General features: G+C 44.9%; 1 long non-coding RNA gene across 6 annotated transcripts in view; it reads left to right on the top strand.

The window, feature by feature from the left end:
• Positions 1 to 27,937, top strand: part of LOC110476993 (uncharacterized) — a 193,868-nt gene that overhangs the window by 37,538 nt on the left and 128,393 nt on the right. For all 6 annotated transcript variants that reach the window (XR_013339706.1, XR_013339705.1, XR_013339707.1 and 3 more), the window contains exons 2-3: positions 755 to 1,114; positions 21,593 to 21,673. This is a non-coding gene — a long non-coding RNA (uncharacterized LOC110476993). The remainder of the gene's footprint in view (positions 1 to 754; positions 1,115 to 21,592; positions 21,674 to 27,937) is intronic.

Below are 27,937 nucleotides of genomic sequence, written 5' to 3'. Positions count from 1 at the left end.
GATCAGATTAAAAGAACTGAAAAAACAAACAACCAAAACCCCTCAGATCCCGATGGGTTTACATATGTCAAATACTAGAATCTTTATGACTAATTCCTCGGGCATTTTGAGCCACTTTGCTGGGATGTGTTTATTTTCTCTGCAAGCAGAGGTGGGAAGTGTGGCTATGTCTGGTCGGAGGTCACAGTGAAGGGCAGAGTGTTTCTGCTGTGTCACTGGTGGGTTGTGCCAGACCTTTCTGTGGGTTGCTGGAGGTGTGATTCTCCTGGTGGTGGACAGACTTTTCCCACTGAGGTCAGGAAGGCAGATGGTGCTGCTGGCCTGCTGCCTCACAACTCCTTCCATCCTTCTCCTCCCTAGTAGTGAAGATACCTTATTAGGTTTAGGAGGTGTGGCAAAAAGGAGAGGGGAGGAAAGCTCTGACAAAAAGAAAAAGAATAGTTTTGGAAAGATCTATTGGTTAGGTGAGAACTACTTCCAGTTGCTGGCTTGTCCTCCTCCTCCTCCTTACACATCCCCTAGAACCTATGAGGCATCTGGAGGTGGTGCTCTATGCTGTGTCTATGCTCGCTGTTACATTAATTTAAATAAATTGTGCAAATAAAAAAAAAAATAGAAAAATAAAATAAAAAAAAAACCTAAACCCCTCATTCTGTGCAAAAATAAATCAAAAGATTGGAGTTTCCAATCCAGTTTTTTGTCCAATGAGGTAAGAGCTGTTGTGTAATGGCCTGTCCCTTTTTTCTCTCTGAAGGTCCCAACCCCATGTGTCCCACTTGTCTGGATTAAAATTTGAAGTCTGGCAGTCTGGTCCTTTTCATAGCTCCAGAGGATTTTTGGGAGCATGGGATGCATGGACCTGTTGACCCACAAAACTCTGGAGAATGTTGGCTGTGGATAAAAACATCTGGAAGTTTCTACCATCTTTTTACCCTGTTTTTCCTGGATCAACCTGTGTCGTTTGTGGTCTTGCCCTGAGGATTATAGCATACAGTCACTTACTGGAATACCTTTCCATGCATCTTCTTGAAATGGAGCCACTGCTTTACCCAGCTGGAAGATATTTTCTCTTCTCCCAGAGCTTTTCCAGTGCAGCAACACTCCTGTCCATCAGGTACGTAAATGGTTTTCTCATTGATTCCCCAGTTTGCTTTATTGATCTTCAGTTCAGCCTTTCTTTTTTTTTTTTTTCTCCTTACTAGCTTCTGCTAAAGATGAAACCTTCCAAAGGCCCTGGTGCCATACTCTGAGGGTGACTTTTCCTTGTTGGGACAGGCCCAGTTTGAGATGTAGTTCTTGTGGAGCAGTAGTGTCAGCCTGTAGTGTGTTTGTAACCCCCAGTTGCCATCAGCCATGTGTGGATCAGCTTATTTGGCTTCATCATCTCATTTCAAAAAAAGATGACACAAGTGTTAAATACATTTTTTTCTCTTCTTAGTTCAACAGAATTTCTGCTGAAGAACATAATTTTGAGGATGACTTAGCCCATAAAAAGGGAGATGCCTTTAGCTCTAAAATTAAATTATTTCTATATAATATAGAAATGTATAACTCAATAGCATTAGTGATAACAACCAAATTTGCATTTTTAGAGTCATTTACAATGAATTAGATGTTTTTGTGGAGGTGACAAGTCTTTTTTCCATTCTTTCTAGCATAGAATTTAATAATTTTTTTGGTGTCTGGGTATCAACTTGCTGTGAAAATCATTCTTTTTGACACTTGTGCTGGCTTAGTCAAATGCTCAGGTGTGCTGGTGCATTGAACAGATCTCTCCTTCTACAGAATGGGCAAAAAATTAGCTCTCTGTCTCTTTTATTTTCACCATACAAAGAGGAGGTGCTGAAGGAAAAGGGCTGAAAATGCTTTGATATACATTTATTGTGCATTCCCCTCAGCATTTGTGAGGCATTAAAAGTTTCACCTTGCATTGTAAGCACAATTTTTTATCAAAGGAAGGAAATGAGAGGGGTAGGGTGGATAGAGCATGTTCAGTGGGAAATATAATCAGTTGCCTTGCTCTTCAGTTTGACCGTGACTCGTAGGGCAGATGGAGATGGTAGACAGAGACTGGGGATAAAGATGTTCTTTGCTTTATTAATGGGCAAAATCAAGTGCTTGCTGTGCTTGTAAGAGAGGCTGGAGCTAGCAGCAGGGATTTGGAGGTGGAGGTGGAAGCAGCATCCTGCCAGGCTGGTGGGGATGGTCCATGTCAAGCCCCTGCAGTGTAATCATGTGCCAAGGCAGAGTCTTGTCCAGCAGCACTGCCTGGATACTCAGTCCTTATGTGTTCTTGGATGGACTTTGCTGCAGATACATCCCCTGGAACCAGCTCTTCATTTGCAGATAGTTTTCCTTCCTTAACCTGAATTAACAGTTTTCCCATAACCAAAATCTCTAGTGTTTTATTTAACTAGCTCCTAACAACTTCTAAAGCACCTAAGAAAGACAGATCACTTGCAGTTGTTCTTTTTCTCTACAATTAAAGCAAACATCATTGGTATTTAATTTTTTTTTTTGTGGTCAGCTGTTTGATAAAGACACTGCAAACCAAATCTCCCCCTGTTGCTGTAAGATGTGAAAAAGTCCTTTACCATTGCAGTAGAATGAGCTTTATCTTTTATAAGTAACTGGGACTGAATGGGGCATCAGTTGCTCTGCTCTGGTGCTGCCAGGCCCTTTGGTGCTTCTGGACACTGAACAAAACCTGCCTGTAACCTGGATAACCCAGAGCAGCCTTGGGTGCTTGACCTCTGCATTGTAGGGTCTGCACTGACAGTGAGCGAGGAGAAAAGCCATGGTAGATGTACCCTGAATTTTGTGTTCTGCATTGCTCCTTGCAGTGTGAATCCCTAGTCAAACACAGTCTGGCAAGCACCTGGCATATCTGGGATACCTGGGAGCAGCCCAGGAATTACAGCTTGGCCAGGAATAATGTTTCAGTTGTAAATGTGCAGGAGGAAAAATCATCTCAGGTTTTCTTCAGAGCAGATCTCACCCTGCATAGATTTGGGGCAGCTTCAGAGGGTAAGTAGGTTAAGGGCTTTGCTGTTGGTCAGCATAAGCATCCAGTCAGGGGGGCTGCTGGCTGCATCCCTAAGTGCTAATTAAAAGATGAACTCCATTAGCATTCAAGATATCTGCTGGTAAAGTAGCAAATATTTGCTTTGAGTCAGATTACAGATCCTTGGATCGAAACATCCTTTAGGGGGTTGGTCTGTACACAGATGCATGTTATTAATAATAATTTAAAAAATACAGAAAGCTTCTATTTGGCTGCCTCTGAGGGTTATGTATGTGGGTGTGTGTTTCAAAAGCACATAACTGATTAGAAAAATCATTGGTGATCTAAGTCGGTATTAAGGATGGTTGGATGACAGTAAAAAGCAGCCCTGGCACATTGCAGGGATGTTCTTGTCATGACTAACCCCTCTCACCCTCACCCCAGTGGAATTTTTCAGTGCCCAGCACAGACCAGCACTGAAATTGCAGGTTTGCAGAAGTTTTTAAATGTCTCCCCAGCTGGCAGCAAATTAAGGAATTGCAAGTATTTATTGGTTTAAGGATAAAACATAACCTCAAAGCAATAAAAAAAATGACAATGAGGCTTTTTAAAGGGAGTCTTACTTTCTTTATGGTTTTGTGAGTCAAATATGTCAAAGCCTGACAGAGGAAGAGGTTTTAATCTACAAGTGCTGTCTCTTGCTTGATGGTTTCCTGCTTCTAAAATTACTTCCAGGTTTTTTGGAATTGGGGCTGAAGCTAGTTTCAGCTTTCAGTTTGTGGGCAACCTCACCACTTCAGCAGGCTGGATTTGTGAGGGTAAGGGGCATCAAATGCTGGTGCTTTTAAAGATTCTTATTTTGGCTGCAAAAGTCCATTTGCCACTTTTAAAATATTTATAGCTGAATCTTTGGATTCGCATCTTTTGCTTGAGGAAAATGCTGAAGCTAGCGATGCTGAAATTTTGCTTTGATCTTTATTCCCCTGTCCTGCATGGGGAGTTTGGAGAAGAGCGTGCTCAGGGTGAAGAATGGTCAGTCCTGCACAGGCTGACTTTTGTTCATCGTGCAGCAGTGACAGTCAACAGGAGCAAAGCCAATTAATGTTGGGTCTCAGTCCTTAGTTTATGTTAAAAACATCAACCCCTTTGGAAGCCTGCATTTTCTCTCCTTTAGGGCTGTCTCTCCTTTGGAGCACTTATTGATTGCCATTTTTGCCCAAGCTTAGTGCCCTTACTGCAGGGCATGTAATTGGAGATACATTAGGCCATGTTTTTGTTTATTTCTATAAGTAAATAAATATTTATATATTTTTAAATATCTGGTATAATCCTCCTAGTATGTCTTTAATGATTTTCTATTGATTGCTTTAAGACCTTGTTTGGAATTTTGTAATTAACCAAAGCATCCCATCATTACTTTTAGAATAAAAATCTTTCGTTATGTGTGATTTTTGCTTTTCCATGAGCACCTGCATCTGCAGTGCTGACATACTATGCATAGTAAATACTGAACTATCTGCTGATTTACTGTGCTCTTCAGGTTGCAAAGAAGCAGTGACCTATCACGAGACATATTGTTAATGCCAGCAGGAAAGCAAGAGGTGTCTGCTTGGCTTCTGAATCCTTTGTATTGCTTTGAGGGGTTCTGTGCAGAACTGAAGGTGTCAACAGGCTGTTTTCTGGTGCTCCCAGCTGCTGGGCAGCGTTATGAGGATTAGCATTGAGGAACTCTTAGCAAAATTTGTCTCATGCCACGAAAATGTAAAGCCTCCAAAGCTGGCTGGCATCCCAGGGCTGTGAGAGGCCCTTGGAGGGGCTCTTGGTAAAGGTGGCAGGATTTGCACCATCCCAAAGCTGCGAATGGGACATGATCTGAAGACTTTCTGATTAAGTTTAATATTTTCCAAGCTGGTTTGGTTGCTTACATAGGGCAGCAGACAAAAACTGCTGAGCAGGAATGGCTGCTATGAGGCCAGTCTGCCACCATGGGAGGGAATCTGCCTAATCTTCTTGTCCTGAAGTATAGAGCCCAGTTCAGAAACACAAAATGCCATTTTGGGCAATATTTTATTCTCAGGGTGTTTCCTGAGCTGGAATCAAACCCATCCTCCTACCCTGGCAGTGTTTTGGGTATCCTGGGATTTTGCTGGCTCTACTTTTGCAGGGTACCATCATTGTGCTGCTTCCTCTTTCTCTTTGGAGTGTCAAAGCCAGGAGGTCAGGTTAGAGACCTGGGGCTCCAGCAGCAGAAGTAGGATGTGCAACAAACAAAAGTACCTGTATTCATAATGATTATTGTAGACAACTTGGGGAAGGTGGCACAGCTGTGTTCCAGCCCTAGTGCCTCTGGATCTCTTACTATCCCAATTAGAAGTGTATCTTCAGCCCAGGCTCAGCAGCCCAGTTTACCTAGCTGGGGGCATCCCTGGGGAGCTGAGTGATGCTGGAGACCCTGCACTACCCTGGCTTGGCCCCCTCCACAGCTTGGATGTGCCCTCCTGCCACTGGCAGCATTCTTGTGGCACGTGGATGTGGAATTGCCATCATCCTCCCCACTGGCACCATCTCTTGGCTTTCATTAAGCTTTTGCAAAGAGCAGCTCTTTGTGGTGGCCACTGTGCTGTTTTATCCAGGGCTCCATTTGCATCAGGTGGTTTTTGTTTGACCTTTGCCTTGCTTAAAAATTAACTACCAAGGTACTAGGAAGAGAAGTCATTTCCCAGATAAGTATTTTCCCTGCTCTTCTGTAGTTCATGGGGGAGCTGGCTTACTCTGCCTGTGGATGACTAAGGAGGAAATTCTTTTTTGGTTAGGATAATGCTGACAGTTCACTGGAATTTTTTTTATCATGGGTTTATCACTTCCTCCCTACAAATTCTTATGTGCAGGGCAGTAAAAAAAAATAGTGGTGACCAGAAGTTATGGAATTTGCCTTCTGTGGAAAAGATGCTGAACAGGTAAATGATGCTGTCAGGTTTGCCATGGTTTATGTGGAGGATTTGCTTCATATCCAGTTATATAAACAGGCTGGTTAAGATACATGAATATTCTAGCAGCTATCATCATTCAAATATGTTTTTTTAATGTTAGAGTTAATTAATGCTCATATCTCTTGAATATAGGTGAGTGTAAACCTGCTCATCATTCAGTTGGGAGGAGGTTTGGATTTATCACTTGTCTCTCAGAGAGATGGCAAAGTCGAGTTTATGTGTAAGGGGTTTCTGGGTGACCTTGTTAATCTCCCTACCTCCCTTTTTTTTTTGTAGAGGGGATCTGGATGTGTGTCTCTAGAGAAAGCAGATGGAGCTTGGCCAGAGAGACTCTGCCTTTTGGTTAAACATGTATGTTTTGCAGTGTTTGCTTCCTGGTGGTGCTCAGTGATTGCACTGTTGATCTTTCTGCAAAGGCTTGACACTATTGCTGAAAAGCTTTGACACTGCAAAGCATTGTTTACTTATGAAAGTGTTATTATGTTTTGAATATCTATTATTCATCTCTTGTGCTAAAAGTGACATTATGTCATAAAATTGCTCTTAGATTTCAGAGCTTTGAGGAAAAGCTGTGTTTTTGTCCCAGACTCTCTGTGACAGTACTGGAAAGTGCCTTAGCCTTTGTATCTCTGTAGACCCCTTTTATGAATTGTGAGTGACAGCAGGAAAGTATAAAAGAGTGCAGAGGAGCTGGTTTTGATGTTTATAAAGGGCTTTGATAAAAGATACAGCACACAGATTTGATATTATTTCCTAATTTTGACTTTTTAGGAGCATAAAGTACTCAGATCCAATATTTATGTAAAAAGGGAAAGCGGGGGCTGTATTTCTTCTTTATTTTCTCCTTTATTTTTCTTTTTTAGGGCCAGGTGAATTAAAATAGAAAAGTTTCTCTCTTCTATGCCCTAGTAAAATTTTCTTCCATGAAGCATCAGTAAAGCCAACTCCATGAATGTGTGGAGGATGCTGGAGGAGACCAGCTGCAGTTTTGAAGGCTCCTTGTTTGCAGGCTTGTGCCTTCAACCTCCCAGCTATGGCTGGCTCCAGTGGACCCAGCAGCCATGGTGATGTGCATGGTGATTCCCCAATAATGAGGAACGAGAGTCAGAGAAATAAAACACAGAAAAGCTGGGGCAGTTCCTCCCCTTTCTCTGAGTCAGATCACAGTAGAGGCATCTCTCTAATAAGCAGATTTGCTTCCTCCACAGAGATGCAAGGCTGTGTGCTGGCTGGGTAATTGCAGTTTTACTGATGAAAGTACTTGTCATTATTTCCAGTTTTCTTGGTGCAGTCTCCTCCTTAGTCTTGTCTGCCAGCATGGCTGGCTTTTGTGGTGGGTCTCTGTACTCCTGCATATGAGCTCCTGCATATTCCCATGCATATAACACATGAGGAGGCTTCATGGCACTTTCCATGTGTGTGTGCATAGACACATCAGGATAGAAAATATGTGTGAGGGTGGGTGTGGGCTGTTAGTGCATGTGAGCACAGACATTTCCACGAATGGTCCATCATCTATGCATGGGCCTTCATGCTGGAAGGTGAGTGATGAGTGTGCAGACTTGTCCTTGAGATTCACCTGATGACAAAAGTCACCCTCTTGCTTGAAACATCACATTTTCTATTTTATTTGGGCTAAATGCCTTGAAACACCTTGTGCAAGGGAGTCCTGCTATCCCTTGGAGAACCCCAGGATGGAGCAACATTGCTGAGTCCCATCTTGCTGCAGTGAAAGAATAAATCTTGATGGGATAGGCACAGCAGCAGCTGCCGGTGGTGGTTTTGAGTTCTTCGGCAACATCCAGTCATCCAAGGGGCTGTTCAAAGCAGGTGCTGGTTTGAGGTTGCTGAACTTTACCAAAGACATCCCAACTCTCACCCATCTGCGGGGAGTAAACACTTTCTGCTCTGTTCTTCATGCAGGAGCTTGTATGCGAAACCATGAAAACAAAGGGAATTACCAGCCTTGGGTGGTCACTGGAAGTGTGTTTGCTTGGGTGCTGTCTCCCAGCCTCTGCTGTCCCTCTAGAAGATTGCCTAGAGGGACACTGAGGTCTACAGGGTGAGATGTTAACTTGGGATCTGTTGTCATAGAGCTGTGCCTGCTTAGTAGCCTTGCATCTTGTGTGCTCCTTTGTGGTGACGAGTCCCCAGTTGCATTCCAAAAGGAGGACTCTGGTCACACACGATTAAAGGGGATAAAGAACAGTCTTATTTTCTGCTTGCCTCACCCATGAAGCTGTGTAACACCATAGGTGAACAGCTGACTTGTTGGACTTGGCTATCTTATAGCAGTAGTGTGTCAGCTTCTACAGGTGTCTTTTCAACTTCTGACAGGCTGTTCAGTTAGGCAAAAAGTGTGGGTATCCTTAGTTCTTTTGTAAGGTATGGGAGGACTGCTTTGTTCAACTGGAGTGAACCACTGTAAATGGGAACAGCTGTTGCTGAGTCCAGAAGAGATGAGTCAGAGTAGAACTTGTTAAGCTGAAGTGCCAGACACTGTGTGCCCCACCTGCTGCACTGGTGTTGGGGTGCTCTCACTGTGCCTTGGGGTCTGCTGTTCAGCAAGTTGGGTGCTTCCATTGCATTTTCAGCAGCAATCCATATGCATAGCTCTGGAGCACAGTGGGGGCCCCCCAAAACCCAGGGCTCTGTGTCATTGAGCAGAGCTCTGCCAAAGTGTCTGATGAAACATGGACCTTTGCTGGCAATAGCTGCAGTTCCTCTTCTTTTTGAAAGAAGCTAGGAAAGGGTCCCCAAAAGAACCAGTGGAGAAAGCATCCAGATGAAAGATCTGGTAAGTCTCAGTGTCCCCTCTGTGGTGTTTTCAGGCTCTTCTATAATCAGCTGTCATTTCATGATCTGGGCATATTGGACTTCAGGGAGTATGGATTGAAACTTAAACCAACAGTGATTCTTCTATAAATATTTAGCTCACACTGTTTAGGAGCTGCTGGGAGTTGGAGACAAAAAATAGTTTAAAGTTCATGACTGTCTGGAAAAACTATGGGAGGAAGGCACTTGGTCACCAGATTGCCTGGCATGTAGGTTTTGAATAGCTAATCCTCTTTTTTCCCCCTGCATTCCGAGGAAGAGGATGTGTTTAAGGATCATTTGGAGAGGCATAAGGTTGCACTTTGCCATTGCTTACCTGGCTGCACTGGGGACTCAAAACAGAGGTTTTCTTCAAGAGAAGATCTGGTATGGAGTAAATGGATGGTGTACCCTGGCAGTACACATCTTTTCAAATTTCAACTGGTCATCTGAACTTCATACAACTGCATGAGAAAGGGGGGATGTGTCTGCAAGTGTCTGCTTTTATCTGGCCACCTTGACACCAGGACAGAGCTTTGTGCCTGGGCCAGCTGCTGCTGAGGGAGGTGGGGTCCCTGATGGGGTTTGTGTAGACAGCACAGATCTTGGGCTGCCACATTGTTCCTGCTCTTGCAAAAACCTTGATAGTGAGGTAGACCTTTCTCTGCCAGCCTCTTTTGTCTCTTAAATATGGAGATAATACACTTTTTAAAATTTGCAGAGCTCTTTAAAGAGTAGGAAAGAATGAAATGTGCTGATAAGAAAGGCATTGGTAAGACAGGCAGAGGCATACAGCATACATCACCATGCACAGGAGTCTGGGGTTACTGATTAAAAAGAAGAGAAAATAATTGATTATTTTCTCCCTCCCTCTGTCTTGCTCTCTCTGTCTTGCTCTTCTAACACAAAGTACTTGCAGTTGGAACTAGATGATGGTTGTAAGTCCCTTCCAACTATCCCATCCCATCCCATCCCATCCCATCCCATCCCATCCCATCCCATCCCATCCCATCCCACTAATATAACAGTAAACACAAAATGTGTGCTATACCCTGTGAAACATTTTACCACTGTTTGCACCTCCCCTGCCCCTGATTACAGCATCCTGGGTCTTTTTGTACCAGGATGATTGGTGTGCCCTGTCCTTGTGGTCAACTGCTTTTCCTGGAAGATTAATAGCAGAGGAGAAAATGTGAGGGAAGAAGGACAGGTAAGAAAAATGTAAATTTCTCATTTGTCAGGTTGTTGAAACTACTTTTGAGGTTTGAGAGAAAATGTCAGTATTTGAGTTGGAGGTTGTGGCAAGCTCGATGGTTTTTCTCTTTCAGTAGTTTCTTTTAGTGGCCTTCCTAATTTAACAGAAGGTGTTTAAATTATTAATGTTTTAGCACTGAAGCAGAGGGATTCCAAAGCCTTTGGCAAGTATCTGCTAAAGCATCTATCTTAAAAAAGAGCTTCATGTTTTTTCTGACTCCATCTTTGACAGAAGCTCCTCTTCTGTGAGAAGCACTGAAACTGCAGAGGTGGACAAAGAACTTGATTTATGTAGAAGGTAATTTTCTCCAGTGGTATTTGGCCAGCAAACATAAAGATGATAATGATTTTTATTTTTTGGCATAGCCTTTGCAGATCTCTGTGCTTCTGCCTGTGGCTGAAGCAACACTATGCCATGGGTGAATGCCAGCACACTGTCCGTGATGCTCAGGTGCTGCTTGTGAGAGGTGGGTACCTTATCTGGTCTTTCTGGCTGCAACATCCTGGAGATGAGAGGCAGCTGAGACTTCAGACATTCTCACCAAAGCTGTAGTTAGAGCTCAGGCCTCCCATTAGATTTACCACATTTTTCTCCCTAATTCCCTTTAGGTGTTTGTACTGATTTTGTACCAAATCTTCTTGCTACTTGAAGAATAAAGTATTATAACTATGCCTTGGGGCAACTGTCCAAGGGATATATTGGGATACACTTGGCCTTTGAAAACAAGGACTTTAGTCTCCAGCCCTGTCAGGCCTTCTGGCTCCTGGAAGTTTTTCTTCCAAGTGGTTATTTCAAACCTCAGAGAAGAAGTTTGTTTTTTTTTCAGAGCTATGATTAATACCATTTTTACGCTTCGTTGCAAAATGCCACACAATGAATGAGACCAGCGGGGTAGTGTTTTATGGGTGGCAGGAAAAAAATCAAACAAACACTTTTAAATGCTGTTTGGGAAGAGTGATGTGTGTGTGCATGTTTTATAATCTGCTGTGAATTGTGGGGTTATGCTCCTATTAAAAAGAAAAGGAGAAAAAAAGGCATAAGCCTCATCTATGGAAAGAATGTCAGAAATAGTTGAGAAACTGAATAATTAGAGTCCTTTTTTGCGAGTCAGTGAAAGTGAAGGATCATGATGCAGTTGGCTTTGCAATTAAAAAGTTACAGGATGGTTGAAGCTGGAAGGGACCTGTGCAGGTGGTAGGCAGCTACAGCCAGTTGCCCAGGACCATGTCTAGATGGCTTCTGCATATCTCCACAGATGGGGACTCCACAATCTTCCTGAGCAAGCTTGGTCACCCTGACGGTAAAATGAGGCATATTATATATGCCTCATATATATATATTATATATGCTGGCATTTCAGCACACTGGCCATAGGTTCCTGCTCATTACTGTTGCAGTCTGGAAAGTTTGTGGGGGTGTGTGGTCTTGGGACAGAATGTGTTGAGCACAGGGGAGCCTGGGCTGCACCTGACCCCCGTGGCTCGGGCTTGGCAGTGCTTGGCTGGGACTTGGGAGACTTTGGCTTGGCATAAGATGCCAAAAATGGTCCCTTCAGCAGTGTACAGGGAGTCTTGCTGCCCCTGGGTGCTTGTGACCCCTCTGATTTGATTTTGAGGCTGTGTTTATAGCTGAGCCTCCAGCCAACTCTCCTGTCTTTTGCTTCCCTTCTCTCAACAGTGTGCCTATTCCCAGCTGGCGAGTCACTTTGCCACGGGAATCTGGGACTCATTTATCAGCATAAAACCAGGCTAATTACACCTTTGAAGTGTTCAGCATCAGTGGTGCTGCAGCATGAGGTGCTTCCCCAGAAAACACTGTGTTAGTGGCAAACCCCAGGGAAAAGAGGCCCAGGTTTTTGTGGCTGTGTGCCTAATATGTCCCTATCTTGGGGACAAAGAGGATGCTAGTGCATGTGAGAGGTCACCTAACCCTCTATAGAGACATTGGGATCAGCACAGATTTGTTTCCTGGTGGCTCCATGTGCATCCCTGACACATGGAAAACAAGCAAAGCCTAAGACTACACTCAGACTCACCTTGGTCTCTAGTGTTTCCTCCTGGCTTCCATCCATGGAGAGCAGTAGCCTTGCTTGTTGCCCTGGATGCATTTTTTTCCTCAGCCATGTTCTTTTCATCCTGTTTTTGTTGCTGATAAGTGATGGGAATAGCAGCAGTGAGATGATGCCTCCCAGTGAACACTCCCACTGTCCACAGACATGTCCCATGTAGCCCTTGTGCCAGTGACGGGTATTTTCTCATTAAAAATAGGCCACAGACAATGCCACTTCCCGAGGACTGTGATTTATCATTTAATAACAACTAGTTACTCATTTCCTTTGGAAAACTTTCTGGAAGTGTTATTTTTCTTTTTCCCCTTGCTTCCTTTTTTTAATTTCCTTCAAAGCCCTTCATGACCCATCAGAGCCACCGTGTCTGTTAAATGAAGTGTTCACTTTTCAAGTGGAAATCATATTTATGATTTAAAGTTAATGAAAATAACAACTCTTAACTTGTTGGGCATGAGCTTTTCTTTGAAAGTGCCTGCAGCCCTGAAGTCTTAGCCACAGGAAACAGCAACAGGGAGCTGTGTAGGAAGGACTTGAAAAACTGTGATTCTGATCCTAAATGGGGAATGGATGATTTGCTTGAACTGACTTTAAAGAACATTTCAAGTAACTTCAGAGCTCATATTGTCTGGAGTTGCTAGTCCTTAGCTGTGATACCTCCAAGTTCTCCTGTAGGATGGAGAGCCTGCAGAACTGCCAGATACCAAGTCTTGTATTTTAGTGACTTTACCAAAGAAGTGCAGAAAGCTGTAGAGTAGTTCTTGAGGAAATCCCAACAGCTCAGAAAACAAACTTGTCAAATGTGCTGAAGATGAAATCATTGTAAGGTGGTACTTAAGAAGCTAAAAGACATAGTTCCCTGTTGGATCAGGAAGTAATTTTCAGGGTCAGTAGAGGATCAGATGGTAGACTGCAGATGATACGGAGATAAAATGCAACCAGGGACATTGCAGGTACTTCAGGTCATAACATCTTCTCTTACAGTTGCCTTAATGAGCTGCAAGGATAGTTTAAAAATAAGAAAAATAAATTTAATAAAGACAAGTGCAAAGCAGCATTCTTGGAAAACAGGTGCACATATCCAAAATGAGCAGTAACTCTCAAAATGAGCAGGTTAACTACAGAAAGGAATCTGTAAGCTGCAGTGAATTGCAAGCTGGTTGTGAATTGCAGTCAGGTGCTGTTAGAAGACAGGTAGATCTTGAATAGCCCAGACAAAAATGGCAAAGGTAATAATTTGTCCTATAAAAACCCTGTTTGAAACACAGCATCCAGTCTCAGCCCCTCTATTTTAAATATGAAAGCAGGCAGCTTGGGAAGATGAAGCTTCTGTTTGGGAAAATTTACTTACAAGGAATAGCTGGAAGATTTGCATACGTTAAGGCTAGGGAAAAAACCCAAAACCAACAGCCCACAGGTGTCAGGCCATGGTTTGATGGTATGCTGTCTTCAGCAGTCGTTTTGGGGCTAAGTATCTTTGCTCTCCTGGTATTGACTGTGCTGCAGCTCATTGTGTGGTCAGTTGTGTAATCACAACTTATGTCCACACTGTGAGCTGGGAAAAGGAACTTCTCTCAGTATAGAAAAAGATTGTGTCTCCAAATTCATTTCAAAGTATGGCCACGCAGACAGCAGATGTTATGGAGGAGGAAGGAGGGCAAGGAGAGGAACTGGAGGTTGAGAGCACCTGGTAGAGCTGAGACTTGAAGGAACACAGCAGATTTGAGACATCCAGGCAGGTGGTGTGAAGAGTGCAGCACACAGTGTCTCTCCATGTCTGAAGACAGGGCTAGACAAAAAATGCATACAGGGAATTCCTTGTCTGGGCTCTGTCTTCCAGTGCATCGTCCCTGTCATGCCTGGTAGCAGCAGGGTAGGCTGGCATTTCTCAAAGTGTGGGTTCCAGCTCCTGGTGATGGTGGTGAAGGAGAATGAGTGAGGCTGGAGCTGACCCAAAAAGCATTAGAAACCTCTTTGTTAGCAGCACAGCAGCCCTTCCTGGGTGGTGGGGCAAGTGATGCTTGTCGCTGGGAACTGCAGCCGAGTCCTGCTTGCTCTTGGCAGGGCTGTGCTGGTGTTGCCTTGGAGAGCAGCACAAAGACAAGCCAAGAGAGGGTTCAGGGCTTGGTGGCTGTTTGACTTCCCTTCTGGCCCAGCATTTCTGCAGTCCTTGCATCCAGATTTTGGCATGGTTTCTGCCCCATCAGTCCTGCTGAGGCTGAGTGTCTCAATGGCTCCTGATGTTCCGAATCCAAATTCCTGTCATTACTGCTTTGCACTTGGCTTTTTGGCTCTTGGAAGTAGTTTGGTTGGCCACAAAGTGGTCACTCTGTGCTGTGATGTAAGCTGATGATCTCCTCTGCTGTGTATGCTAAACCAAATATCCCTGCAGCTGCTGGGATGTTACCAGGCTGGTGTTTGCTGCTGATGGGAATATGCTGGAGCTATGCAAGCCGTAGTGATTCAAGCTGATACTTAGGTTTATGATGAAATGCTAAATGCCTGATCTGTTCTGTCCAACCAGCTCTACCCCTAGGGAAAAAAAGGGGGTTTACTGCAAGAAGAAAGGATATTCCGGTATTGGTTGGTTGATAATGAGAGCACAGAGCATCAAAGCTGAAACAGTATGTGCTGGGTTTTGAAATCACTGGAGGATATAGAAATGCCTTGAAGAGGAAGATCATAGATAGGCAGACCTACAGGATATGCCTGGTTGATTTTTTGTAGGCTGCAGAGTTTTTCCCTGTGGTTTGCAGGGTTCATTTGCCTTGCTGCATCTCTGTACAGCTCAAAGCATAGCATCTTTGTTCATGATCTTGAAGGATATAGATGTGAGCCTTGCTAGGAAGATCTAGGCTTCAGTTCCAGTCTTGTTAATGCTAAAATTCCCCTGGGGGAAAAAAAAAAGTTTACTATGTTTGCTTGTGACATGTTTGACATGTTGGCACTGAATCTGACTTACGTTGATCTCGGTTGCTTAAAAATAAAAGAAGCATAGTAATTTGTCTTAAAAAGGGTAAAGAAAAAGTGAAGAAGAGAACAAGCTGTTTACTAATTATTGCCTTTTCCACGCTGATAGGCTGGGGCTTATTCTGGGAAGAAGTCAAATTCCCAGACAGTTCCATATCATATCACCAGATGAAGGGGTGACCACCACCTGAAGCTTACTGATGATGGCAGGGCTGGTGTGGCAGGACTGCTGATAGAGGAGCTCCAGAACCCTTCAGTAGGGTCAGCAAAATTGTAGTGGCATCTCAAGGATGTGTCTTTGGACACACAGAAAACCCATCTTTGGTGGTTTGGGTGATGCTGAAGGCTCTGAACTGCATTCCTGAAACCTCAGGGTGCTGTACAGGTGACTCAACAGCATCAGTTCTAAATGAGGAAGTGCAGTCTGGCAACTGCTAGACTTCAGAGGACAGAGTAAAAGGCAGGACTGCAAAGACATTGGCAAAAAGGATATTTTAAATGTTTTTAAGGAAGACAAACTAATAACTACTAACTTCCTCTTTAAAAGTCCCTTTTCTAGGAACAGATCTATTATGTTAATGACAGTGGTGAATATAATTATGTGTAAGGATGAAATCCTGGCTTTGGTGACTTCACAGGACTAGTACTTCATGCAAAGAGATATTCTTGGAAGCTAATCTGGAAGTATAGTCATGGCAGGAGGATGTCGGTCCAAGTGGGAGTTGTCTGATAGCCACAGGAAATGTTTAATGTTGTTTTTGCCTTGATGCATTTGTTCCAGGGATGTTGTTAGTGCAGGGCATTCTGAGCAGATGGATACCAAACAGCATTTTGACCAGGTGGGTCATCCATCCTCTGGTCAGTTTTCCTGTAAGCACATCTCTCAGGCAGGATCAGCACCTCTCCTGGATGGTACCTACAGAGAGCTGTGTGGCATCTTCCTGGGATGGATGCTGGTGTGTGCAGGACTGCCAGAGCTTCGCTTTCACCTGCTCATCTCCCCACACACTGGCTCAGGGTGCTGAAAGCAGGGAACCTCAACAGCCACCGAATGGTGACAGAGCACACCCAGCTCTCCACCCCAGCTCTCTCTCCCCATCATTGTCCCCAGTTTTCTATTCACCTCCCTCCAGCTCTGTGACTGGGGGCTGCTGTGACCACAGTGAAGCATTGCGTTGTCATCTTCCTCCTCCTCCTCTCTTCTGTCCTGCCTTTCCCTCCCTCCAGCTGCTCTAAGCAACTTTGGCTCCTGTCCCAGGAACAATCTCTCAACACACAAAAACCAGGAAGGCTAAAATAACACTTTAAAATTGTTAAATAAATAGTGATAGAGCTCTGCTTAAATTGGAAATGCAGCTTAATTTGTTAAAAGCTTTTTGTCCTCCCTTGGACAGGGATTGGTTGTGTGTGTGTGTGTGTATGTGTGAAGCATTTCTTGTAGTTTCTAAGCTGCATCTTGTGGCCCCAAGTGGGCAGAGAGGGTTATGTGAGTCTGAGTTACTAAACACTTACAGTAAAAGTGTAGTCATCCAGAACCTCAGCCAAAGAGCTGGAGGTTTTGTAAGGCATTTTTTTTTTTACGTTTTCCCTTCTCTCCCTGCAGGATGCTGCTGCGTCACTTGCATTCTTCACCCCAGCCCAGCAGTAACTCTTTCCAGACTACCAGCAGCAGTCCAGGCACTTACATCCTGCTGCATTCCCTCTCCAAGAGCTCTGTGCATAGGGCAAGTGCATCCCCTCTCCCTCAGCAGAGGAGCTGCTGACAGCTCAGACAGAGGTGCCCATCTTTCTGAAACATGAAAAACACTCATTTCTCTCTCACACCTTTTCAAAACTGGAGCAAAAATAGATTAGCACTTACTGTTCTATTAATATATTAATATATTTCTATATGAGAGAGTGAGAATGGGAGGCTCTGGATAAGCATTTGTAAAATATCCAGAGGAAATGGATGCCAGCAAAGGCTCTGCTGAGTGGGAGTGGGTGTACCAAAATGTATGTGTCAGGATGAGAAATGTATTTCTTGGGAAGGACATGGAGAGCTGCCTGCTTCCCAGCACACAGCTTCTCCTGGGCCTCTTCCTATGGGAGCTGTCTGCATTTTTTTTTTTAAACACATGGGCTATCTCCCCAGTCCACTCTTCTGAGTAGAAACTAATCTGTGTTTTGGGAGAGAGTTGTTTCTCATTAACTCTCTGAACAGGGAAAAAATCAACTCCACTCCCTGTAGGGGGAATTGCACAAGTCAGAATTTTACATTCCCTTCTCCAGACTCCAAAGTCGTTCCTGGAAGGATGAGTTGTGGGTCAGAGAGGGGCTGTGCCCTCCTGCCACACCTGCTGTGACAGCTGCCAGGTCTGGCTGTCAGTCTGAGAGCATGAGAGCAGAATAAAACTGCAGTCATGGCCTGAGCAGGGATAACCAAAATTAACATCAAAAGGAAAGGAGGGAGTTGTCCAAATACAGCCTGCAATCCTTTAATTCTGTATGACAGTGATACCCTGAGCCAGGTAATCTCCAGCATCAGTGTTGCTGCGGTAATGGAAGCAGTTGATTCTGTGGGAAGATGAAGGTTTGATGGAAGGTATAATAATCTATCTTAGATGTTTTAATTTTTCCTTTTCATTCCAAACATAAGGAGCAGAGTTTCCTCCACTTTGAACGGGTCTTTTAATATTCTCTTTTTACAATTGGGTAGAACAAAATCATGTTTCTTCAGTATATAAAATGAATCTGGCAGTCTGGTTTTGTACTTCAGCCTCCCAAAGAAACAAGCAAGCATAAAACAAGAAGATACACTGCCTACTAAAATGTCCCACTTATTAAAAAACCCACAATAAAATCCTCAGTGAGCATCCTGTTTCAACTCTGCAATAAAACTCAGTGGTCAATTAATGGTGGATCTCCTGTTCCCATGCAGAAAGACAGTTGCAGACTTAAGAAGTTGCTGTGGGAAAGGGGGAAAAAAATAAAATTTAAAAGATCCAGTCTTGGTTTTGCAAACAAAGGTTGCCTTGGATTGCAGTCACATGTTGCAGTTCCACTGATCTCACTCATGCCAAAAGGGTAAAGATTTCTAGTACTTGCCTGAGCCCCACTGAACTGGTTTAGGGAATTAATTAGAAGAAACTTACTCACCTTCTGTGTTTTTTCCTATCTAGTTTTCTCTTAGATTCAACTACTCTGCCATAGCTCACTAGGTCAGGGGGTCGGGGGCAGCTGGGACAGGATACTTACTTGTCCCTTGTGTGAATTTAACAGTGATTTAAAATTACACCACTGACAAATTCTGGCTTTTCCCAACTGGGGAAGAAGTCTCTAAGTACCCAAATCTGGTATACCACTGAGCTTTGTATGTCCTACCCCCAGTGTCTGAGTTGCATCAGCAATACTGGGGCAGAAGCACCCGAAAGAACATTCTGGGGTCAGCTGGAGTCCCTAGGCACATCTGATGAACTGATAAGCTGGTGTTGGTAAAGCCTCACCATGCATATGTCTGCTTTCAGTAAATAGTTTTGGCCTGGTCAAGCTCCTTCCCTAGGGTGCACCGCTCTGTGCCAGGGGGGAATGTTCAGATGACCCTCATATAGCAGGACATGGTGTGAAATTACACAGAATTCACTATTTTGGCTTCACAGAGTTGATAGTGAGTTCATCTCTCCTCCTGGGTGGTTTTCTCAGGCCTCGGGACTCATTTCTGATCTTTATAAGGTGTATCAGGCCCCTGGGTTTCAGAAGGTCAGAGGGTACTTTGACTGAAGGGTATGATCTCATCAGAGCCAAGAATTGAAAAACTTCCCAGGATTTTGTCACTTTGCCCATGTGTGTTCTGTGTCTGGCTGTGTCTAGAGAGCTGCTGGGCTGGCAGTTGTCAGGGACACCACTGCCCAGCTCAGTCCAGGCTCTTCCTTCCTTGGTACCATGCCATGTATCTTTATTTATTGTGGGGAAAAAAAAAACTAGTGCTTGTTAGATCCCTAGACCTGTGTAATAGGTTGGTGGTTATTTCCTTTTTATTTTTTGTTCTTTATTTTCGCCTAACCCTGAGACATTATGGATTAAGGCTGCTGAATGAAAGTGAAAAATCAAATATGTTCATAAATTTTAATTTTACAGTGAAAAGGCATATTTCTGCTTCTTGAGGTGGTATGAAATGCTTGCCCTGTTCCAGGTTTTCTGTGCTCCCTGGTGGCATTGAGGTTCTTGTTTGCAGCACTCCATGGCAGAGATATAAAGCTTTGGTGTATTTTCCCTTCGGGGCAATGTGGATTTCTCCTCAAAAACCTCAGTTCTGGCGACCGGTTTTATAAATGCCTAAAAAATGAGGCTTGTACCTTATCTCTTGAGAGATCGTTGATGGATCCATTTCTCAGAAGGATATTTTATTCAGTCCTTTAATGCCACACCACTCCCTCCATTCAGATGCCTGGAGTCTTTTATCACGTCTCCTCTTACTCATTGCTTAGCCAGGTTGGGCATATTTAGTTCTTTTAATCTTTCCTGCACCTCAGCTGTCTTTAATCATCCTTCTTGATGTCAGAACGTTTGATGCCCAATTCTGCAGAAAACAAGCCTAGGTTGTTTATTTATTTATTCATTTTTTTTCTGCGCGTGTGAATTGCTTGGGAAATGTCTCCGGCCCTTGCCCAGGCTCATGCCTGGATTCCTCAAAAGCTCCCTCCAATGTCTCAGTGTGGATGCTGAGGAAAATTTCTGGCTCACCATGTACACCACTGGACTTGGCACTCTCTGGTATTAATTAAAATGTTTATTTGTTGGGTGTGGGCAGCAAGACATTTGCGCGCGCGCCCCCCCCCACTTCCCAGATGTTCCATGGATTGTGTTTCCAGGGCCAGATTTTTCTGGGCATCTGCAGAAGGGTGCAGGTGCTGATGGTGTTTATGGAGAACAGGCCCAGAAAGGTTACTGTAACCTGTGTTTCCTTCCTGTACCTGCCAGCAACAAGGAGAGAGAAGTTTAATTGTTCCTGTGATCTCAAGAGCAAAGCCTGATGGTAGCTTTATAGGTGCCTGTGCTGCAGGTCAAGGGTAATCATGCTGCTTGGTGCTGGCAGGGATGGTGACCCCTTCCTGCTGCAGGTATTGATGCTGTCATTCATGAGTAGTTAATCTGTTTTGCACCCAAAAATAGTCATTCATAGCTTCTTAAATCAGTTTGAAGGTGAGGATTGCTGCTAGCTGGTACCAGACTGAGCACTGCATCCCTTCAGGACATCCCTTCAAACTTACTGTCTGAAGCTGATGTGTGGATGTATCCAGAATTCCCTCCACATACCTCCTGGATACTGCTGTTTCAGTGGGATCTGTTTCCTAAAGCCTGACTCAATCATTTGCTTAAAATTGGCAGGCTCATATGCTGACTGGAAGGGGTTAAGGTACTGATCTCCAGGTTTGCTGGGTCTAGGCTATTGTTGTGCAGCCAGGGGTAGCTTCCCTGACATGGACTTTGAATTGCAGAGCACTTGGCAGGAGTTAAAGAAGGCCAGAAGCTGCCTTGTCCCTCCCCCACCTCCCATTACAGAGGGAATGCTTCTCATACTCTCCCAAATTTAGCAGTGCAAATGTGGCTGAGTCTAAGTAGGCTGAGCAAAGAGGAGATTTTGATGGTGATACCGGTCCCCTTCCCTCCTCTGCCTCACACTTGCACTGCCAGCAGCCTGTGTGATATATGGCTGTGTGATTTATGGCTGTGCCAACAAGGGCTCTGTGGCCTGAGAAGGAGAGGATGGGATCCTGGATGGTGAGAGAAAACAGTCTGTGAGGACCACAACCCAGCAGAGCACTGAGAACCTGAACACACCCTGATGTCCACCTGGCTGACGTGTGTGACCATTGGGCTGTAGTGAGAGGGGTCAGCAATGTCTGGAGGCCACCATGAGGAAAAGCTGACATCCTCTCTGTGATGACACTGGGATGCTCTGGGTTATGGAGCAGGAGTCTGCTGCCTCCATTCCTTTTTCTCACAGCTCTGGGCCACCCCGTCACTCCTGTCTGTATTTCCCCCCATTACTCCTTAGGAGTATTTGAGGGATTGCTCTGGAGCTGGCAGTGAACATCTCAGGAGGACCCTGACATGCATCTTTATGCCACGTTGCTGGTCATTGTGGGAGTCCAGCATGGGACAGGCTGTAGGGCTGCATCATTGATTCCTGAACTTTGGTGGCTGCAGAGGAATGTGCTGCTGCTTCAGCCACTTGCATGAGGCCCTGTCCCTTCACCAATTTATACATTTATATATATGTATGTATGTATGTATGTATATATTTAAATAGACAATATTTATTAAATAGATATATGAATATTATAAATATTTAAATGCATACATAAGCTACTATTAATATAAGCTGTAATTTATATATAACTGGTTTCCATTGCAGCCTTATGTTGTAAAATTAAGTGAATTGAAGTTTTTTGGTTGGAGGGAGGGGACAAGATTGAGCTTGCTGACATTTCTTTTGTTGTAATGTCATACAGGTCTCAGTTGACTGCAAAAAGGAGAAGAGAAGAGTGTGTCAAAGGGAGGTCAGATCCTGCCAGGGTTTCCTGGGAAATGAGGTGAGTGGTGATCTCTTTCAGTACTCATAAGCCTGGAGATAGAAGCCCTCCAGGTCTTCCCTGCACCCTATGTGTGAGACCTCTTCTGTTGATCTTCCAGATTTCCTTTTGGTACAGGTTTTGCTGTATTTTGCCTCTTCAGGGCTGATGGGAGGATTGTAGACTGCTGTTGTGCTTGGGAGTCTCAGAAGGGCTGGAGACAATCTGGAATATGTCCAGATAGACAGTTGGTCTATCTGGAATATGTTGATGTTTGTGCATCACACAGTTCTTGTTTCTGGTTCTATTTGGGCTTCACAGCAGGGGACTTTACTCATCTGGGTTTAGAGAACTCTGCTGCCATTACCTGCTACTGATCCAGCCCCTCCCCCCCAGCCTCCTTTTACAGTTGCTGAGGGAAATAGACATTTTTAGGAAGTGCCTGACCCTGACCTGCTGTAGGGATCTGAATGGATTGAATCCTTCCCTACAATACCTGTTTCTCTGCACTGTCAGCACAGCTGGGGCAGCTTATTTGGTTGTAGGGTCTGCAAGGCATCTGTAATGTCTGTACCCTGTGTAGGAGGACTGGAGTTCAGGGTGCTTGCCTGTGGCTTCAGGTGTCCAAAGCCACTGCATAAAAGCTTGGCCTCTCCTAAGCTGCCCTTAAATTTCCTTCAAGGTTTGGACACAGCTTAAATCTGTGAGCCACTTGTCTGAGCCTGCTCTCGGCATTTATACAGCCTGACTGGCAGCATACGTACATTCCTGAAGGATAGGGTATGATTGCTGAGAAGGTTTCAGTCCAACTGGGTCATCTCACACTGGCTGTTGCAGCCCCAGTGAGAATCAGCAAGAGATTCCAGCCTCAGGAGTTTATTCCAGCCCAGGAGCCGCTGCACTAAGACCCAGTGAAGCTGCTTGGGCTGCACTGTAACCTCCTGGGAACCAGCCCTGGAGCTGCTCTGCTCTTTGGCTTTTTGAGTGATGTGGCTTGTGGCTTTTCAGCCACAGGAAGGTTTGGAACAATGCTTGCCATCTCCCCATGGGAACCTGACACCTGTAGAGGGAGCATCCACATCCTGATACCTTGGCTAAGGTGCAGAATCCCCCAGGTCTGGTTCTGTGAAGAACTGGGACCTGCATGCCAGCTCTCTGTTGATTAGAATCTCCATCCAGAGCTTTTGTGCACATCCTGCATCTCTCAGCCAGGGGAAATCCTGCACAGACATCTGCTGTCTTTGCTAGGCCGCCCCCTCTGCTTCCCCTCCTAGTTCTTGGAGATGTTTTCGGCTTCACTTTGCAGAGTACTCAGCCTGTGTTGGCTCATCCCTACTGCAGTGAGGATAAATACTGACACCAGTTGAAATTTAGATGTACAAGGTGTTGTACTTAAGCGGAGGTAACTCTGGAAGATTTTTTGTATGCTTATGTTTCTGCTGATGCCCTCAATATGTTTATTCTCTTGAGGGCAGTCTGTTCAGAAATAGGGATTAATGATGATGGTCCACTGTCAAGATTGTCACCTTTAAGTCAAAGAACAAATATAATTTGCTGTAGTACATCACTCTTGTTTAGTTGTAAGTGGGCAAAGGAAATATATGTGTGTGTGTTATTCTTAATTTATTTAGTTTTTTCTGCAATTTACTGTTAGCTTTTCTGTATTACTGATAATTGGAGTGGTTTCATTGCCACCCTGGAGAGAGGAATCTCTCCTTTTTATAGCAAGGGAAACTGTCACAGTGGAATGATGTGGTTACTGCCTTTTGCCTGAGCCTGACACATACCTCTCCTGCTTCTGTCTGTCTGCCTTGGGGACCAGAAGATGTTGCAGGGACTCACGGTGCCCTTGTATTTGATGCTTGCTTCTGCCACTGGTCTCTTTGCTCTGAATCCATGCCTTGATTCTCCATCCAGAGAGCAGGAATAAACTGATTCTTTGGAGTTGTGAGAATTGATGTTAAGGATGAACAATTTAATGGGAGATGCAAGGGCTGTATCTAAGAAGGGGGATGACTTTTGCAGTATCAGTGATTCCAGGGAACAGCCTCATTTTTACTTGGCTGCTGGACGTCTCTCTGGGTTTTTCACATTTAAGTTCGCACCATCTGGCTTTCTTTTTCTGTCACTCCATTCTTCTTGAAGCTGGGGCTAACAATGTGGATATTAGCAAGGATATTCAGGGCTCATGGAATGCAAAGCCACGAAGCTGATGGTCTGCTGTGAGGCTCTCTGCTTTCTTTGAGTTAGAGATTTCTTTGAGCTGGGATGCTTTGGGATTCTGGGACGTGGGTAGCAGGAGAATGTTGTCATCTCCACCTTGACCAATATGAAATGAGCAGCCTGCCTGAAGTGAGGGGGGTTTTGCAAGCCTCAGTGACAGCAGTTAAGTGCTCGGAAGGGGTGTGAATTGGGGGCGTGTGGAGAAGGTTTGTTATGTGCTTCCCGGCAGCTAAAAGCAGGTGTTGAATCAACTGAGAGTTGCCCTAAAGGCTGAGAATAAGGATGCAAATGATTTGTGAAACATAAAAGGAACCATCTGAATGCCCCTTTTCTTGGTTTACCTCCACCCTGGGTAATTTGCATGACACAAGTTGGTCAACCCTGAGAAAAAGCAGTTCGGTCCAACTGCAGAAGATAACTTTGTCAAGCCTAACGACCTTGCAAAGAGGCGAAAAAAGGAAAGCCCGGAGGCCAGGATACAGAAAGAAAAGGATGGGCTGTGGCTCTGCTGACCTGCTGGGGAGGTGGGAGCCCTGGTTGGCATTTGTGAGGTCTCTCAGCAGCCCAGCTGATCCAGAGCGGGGATCCAGAGCGGGGATCCAGAGCGGGGATCCAGAGCGGGGATCCAGTGCGGGGATCCAGAGTGGGGATCCAGTGCGGGGATCCAGAGCGGGGATCCAGAGCGGGGATCCAGAGCGGGTCTGTGGCCGCAGCTGAAGCCCCCGTGGTGGAGGCAGCGTGAGGAGCGCTGGGCAAGCGGAGTGAGCTCCTGCCCGAGCAGTACCACACGAGGCTGGCTCTTTCAATCCACCTGGAACGGCTCCTGGGCCGAGCTTTGCCTCATCTTTGGTGCAGTAGCAATGCACGGGCTGGCTGCTCAAGTGGCGACAGTGCCCGAGCTCGGAACTGGTGCGGATTCGGGACCCTCCATGGCCAGCCTGGCGATGCTGAGTGCAGGCGGAGCTGTGCTGAGCAGTTGCTCTGCCCATCCCACTCTGATTCTGCCTCAGTCGAGTTCTACACCCAGCCTGTATTTACAGCCTAGCAGAACTTTTAACCAAGTTGTGTGATTTGGACCTGCACATGTGTCTGTTGGCTGTTGTCAGCTCAGCTGTAGCCACAGATGGCTGGTCTCCCCCCACTCTCACCTGTGCTCTCCTGTCCTGCAGGTGGCCTGCTTAATTTCATTGATAGTTTCACTAATCTCCCCAGCTGCCATCCCCCCCTTCCCCAAAGCCAAGACGTTGACTCTTTCACTGTGAGGCTTAATTGCTTATTTATTTTGTGGACTGCACCTCCCTCTTTCTGATTTCACTTGATATATGCAGGATGTGGTGATAAAAATCTGTTCGAGCTGTCTCCTGTTTCAGACTTTTTTGCCTCTTTAAAGTAGCTTCATGGGACAGAGTGGTACAGGGGTGCTTGGATAGGAAGGTGGGGAGGGAGCAGCAGGCTGGGCTCTGTGCTCTCTGCATGCTCCATCCTTGCACCCAGGCACTTGTACAAAGGTTTTGAGGTGTTCTGTCCTCACAGAGCCACTAATATAAAACTGGGGAGAAAAATTATGACATTGTTCAATCTGGTCTCCCTTCAGCTTCTTGCAGAGTTCTCTTTGAGATCCAGCTGCTTTTCATCAGCAGCTGCTGGGGTTGTCTGGGCCAGCCGGCAGCATGCCATGTTCCGTGGTGACACGTCTGTGTCTGGAGAGAGCACAGCATCGCTGTGGAGCTGTGCAGTCTCCTTTGCAGCCTGCATGGTATGTATGGCCGTGTGGTCCCTTCCAGCCTTACCTATTCTGTCATTCTGTGCCATTCTCTGTGTTCATGGAGGGCATCCAATTGCAGACTGCATATATTTAGTTGAACCAGGTGTTTTCTGTTTTTTTGGTTTTTTTTTTTAGGTTTTGCATCAATGGTTTGTTTGGTTCTGCTGTTTCCTCCTAAAGTTAACGGTGTCTATGGGTGGTTTACTCACATGCGTGAAAAAGCTGCTCTCGGAGGTGGTTTGTATTGTCTGTATTTTTAACTTGAATTTCTGATCTGCAGCATGTCCTTCAGAGATGACTCCTTTAGGGAGATGTTGCCTTGTGTGGATGCTTTTCTTCAATAAATTTGACCCATTTAAAGAAAACTCTTTTCATTTTCTGAATTATGAAGTTGTGTATTGAAAACCAATATGGAGTAAAGGGGGCTGAGGTCAAGAAGGGTTAGTTATGAAAACTGGGGTGTATTCTGCTAACATCCCAGTGCCCCAGGGGTAATGCTTCTGAGCTGTAACCCTGAGTCATAACTGCCCGCCCCAGTGCTACTTCCAACCAAAGCAGTGTCACATTAGAGAAGCTGGCATGGAAGCTGGAGCCTGGAGGCTTGAGGGGTCCACATTGGTGGGGCTGCTGGGTACATGATGCTGATATACCCCCATGGAAAGGGGGATTGACAATTGGGCAGGTAAACACAGGGTCCAAGCTGCCAAATGGTTGTGTGTGATACGTTTCCTATTTTTTATTATTTCTCTTTTGTTTGTCTTTTTGTCCAAATTTGGATTCCTCCCAAAAAGAGGAGCTGAGAGGTCTTTAAGAGCAATAAAGGGAGCTCATGTGAGGAGGAAAGGGTTGCCCTTATTGTGCCAAGCAGACAAACTGGGTGCTGCTGGCTTGGGATGAGATGGGTGGTGGTTTTCTATCTTGTCTTTCAGCGTGGTCATGACAGGGAGAGCTGATGTTCCTTCTAATTGAGAATGTGTAGTGACATGCCAGGAATACCTCCTTGCTGGATTGCATTCTTCTGTGGGAAGGCATCAGCTATACATTGTGATGGGGATTAACTCATTAGACCTTACTGTATAGATAGGGCTTTACAAATTATCCTTTGCTGGGAAGATTTCCTAACTGGGCATAGTCCCAAAGAGCCTGAATTGGATGGATTTGGCTCTTTTATGTTATTTCCAATGCCATGGTGTTTTGGATGAACGTGAGGCTGCAGCCCTTTCCATGCGCTCTGCTGTGATGGTGCCACTGGTGTGGGCAGGGCTGCTGGGCAGTTGAGCAGAACCAGGTGGGAAGTGGCAGAAGGGCCATTCCTTGTGTTTGGTTGCTGGCAAATCCCATACCATGTAGGTTATCCATGAAGAGAAGTCGCAACGATGGAGGAAAATGGATTGTCTTGTTGAACTGAATTTTCATATTTCTTTAACAGCTGTGCTAAAAAAAAAGCCCTCCAAAAAGCTTGATACTTCTTGGGATCAATTTTTGTGTATTTTCTGAGAGGGCAGATAAAGGCTATAAAAGCAGTTTCATTTTCCAAAAGGGGGAAGAGCTCAAGCCTGAGTGTGAAACATCCTGGTGTTGCAGCATACTTCCTGAGTGACCTTGGGCAGACTAGAAATGTCCAAAAGTGTGACTGAGCATCAAAAATGCTGACCCACTTGGACATGTTGTACCAGCATGTCTGTGCCAGTCTCAACTGCTGTTTGGTGGATGTCACAGCTCTTGAATGGCTGTGGTTTGGAGGTTGGGTGTGAAATAAAAAAAATGGTGTTTCAGTGTAAACACCACTTAATTCTGTGGGAAGAGTGGGAACAAATAATGCTTTGGACCAGGATCCTCTATGGATCATGGAAATTTTCTGAGCATTTGGCTTATGTTAGATGCCCAATTTCCAGACAGCTAAAATTAGGGCGAGAGCAGTCCCACCTTGTAGTTTCTTGATGTTTCTGTTGCTTGTGTAAAAAATTAGTTTCATATTAAGTCCTTGTTTCCCTCAAACAGAGAATATATATAAAACTTGGGGCTGTCTCCTGGCTACAGTAGCCAATGAATGCCTGTGTTTGGGATAACAGGCTAATCTTGGCCATGGGTAGCATCTTTGAAACTGCCAGCATGCTGAGAGCTGATGAATGTGGTTGCATTTCTCTTGATGAGCTGGTGTGCTAAGGCTTTCAAATCAATTTTACAGCTACACACCACCGCAAACCTTTTTATTTAAGATGTGCATTTCATGAAGTTCAAATAGCACCCATGTTGGACTGAATTCCATATCTCCAGGAGAGTTTCGGACAATTTTG

This window comes from Lonchura striata, chromosome 1 (genome assembly GCF_046129695.1).
Source record: "Lonchura striata isolate bLonStr1 chromosome 1, bLonStr1.mat, whole genome shotgun sequence".
NCBI lineage: Eukaryota > Metazoa > Chordata > Aves > Passeriformes > Estrildidae > Lonchura > Lonchura striata.
This window is presented reverse-complemented; position numbering and strand designations above follow the sequence as displayed.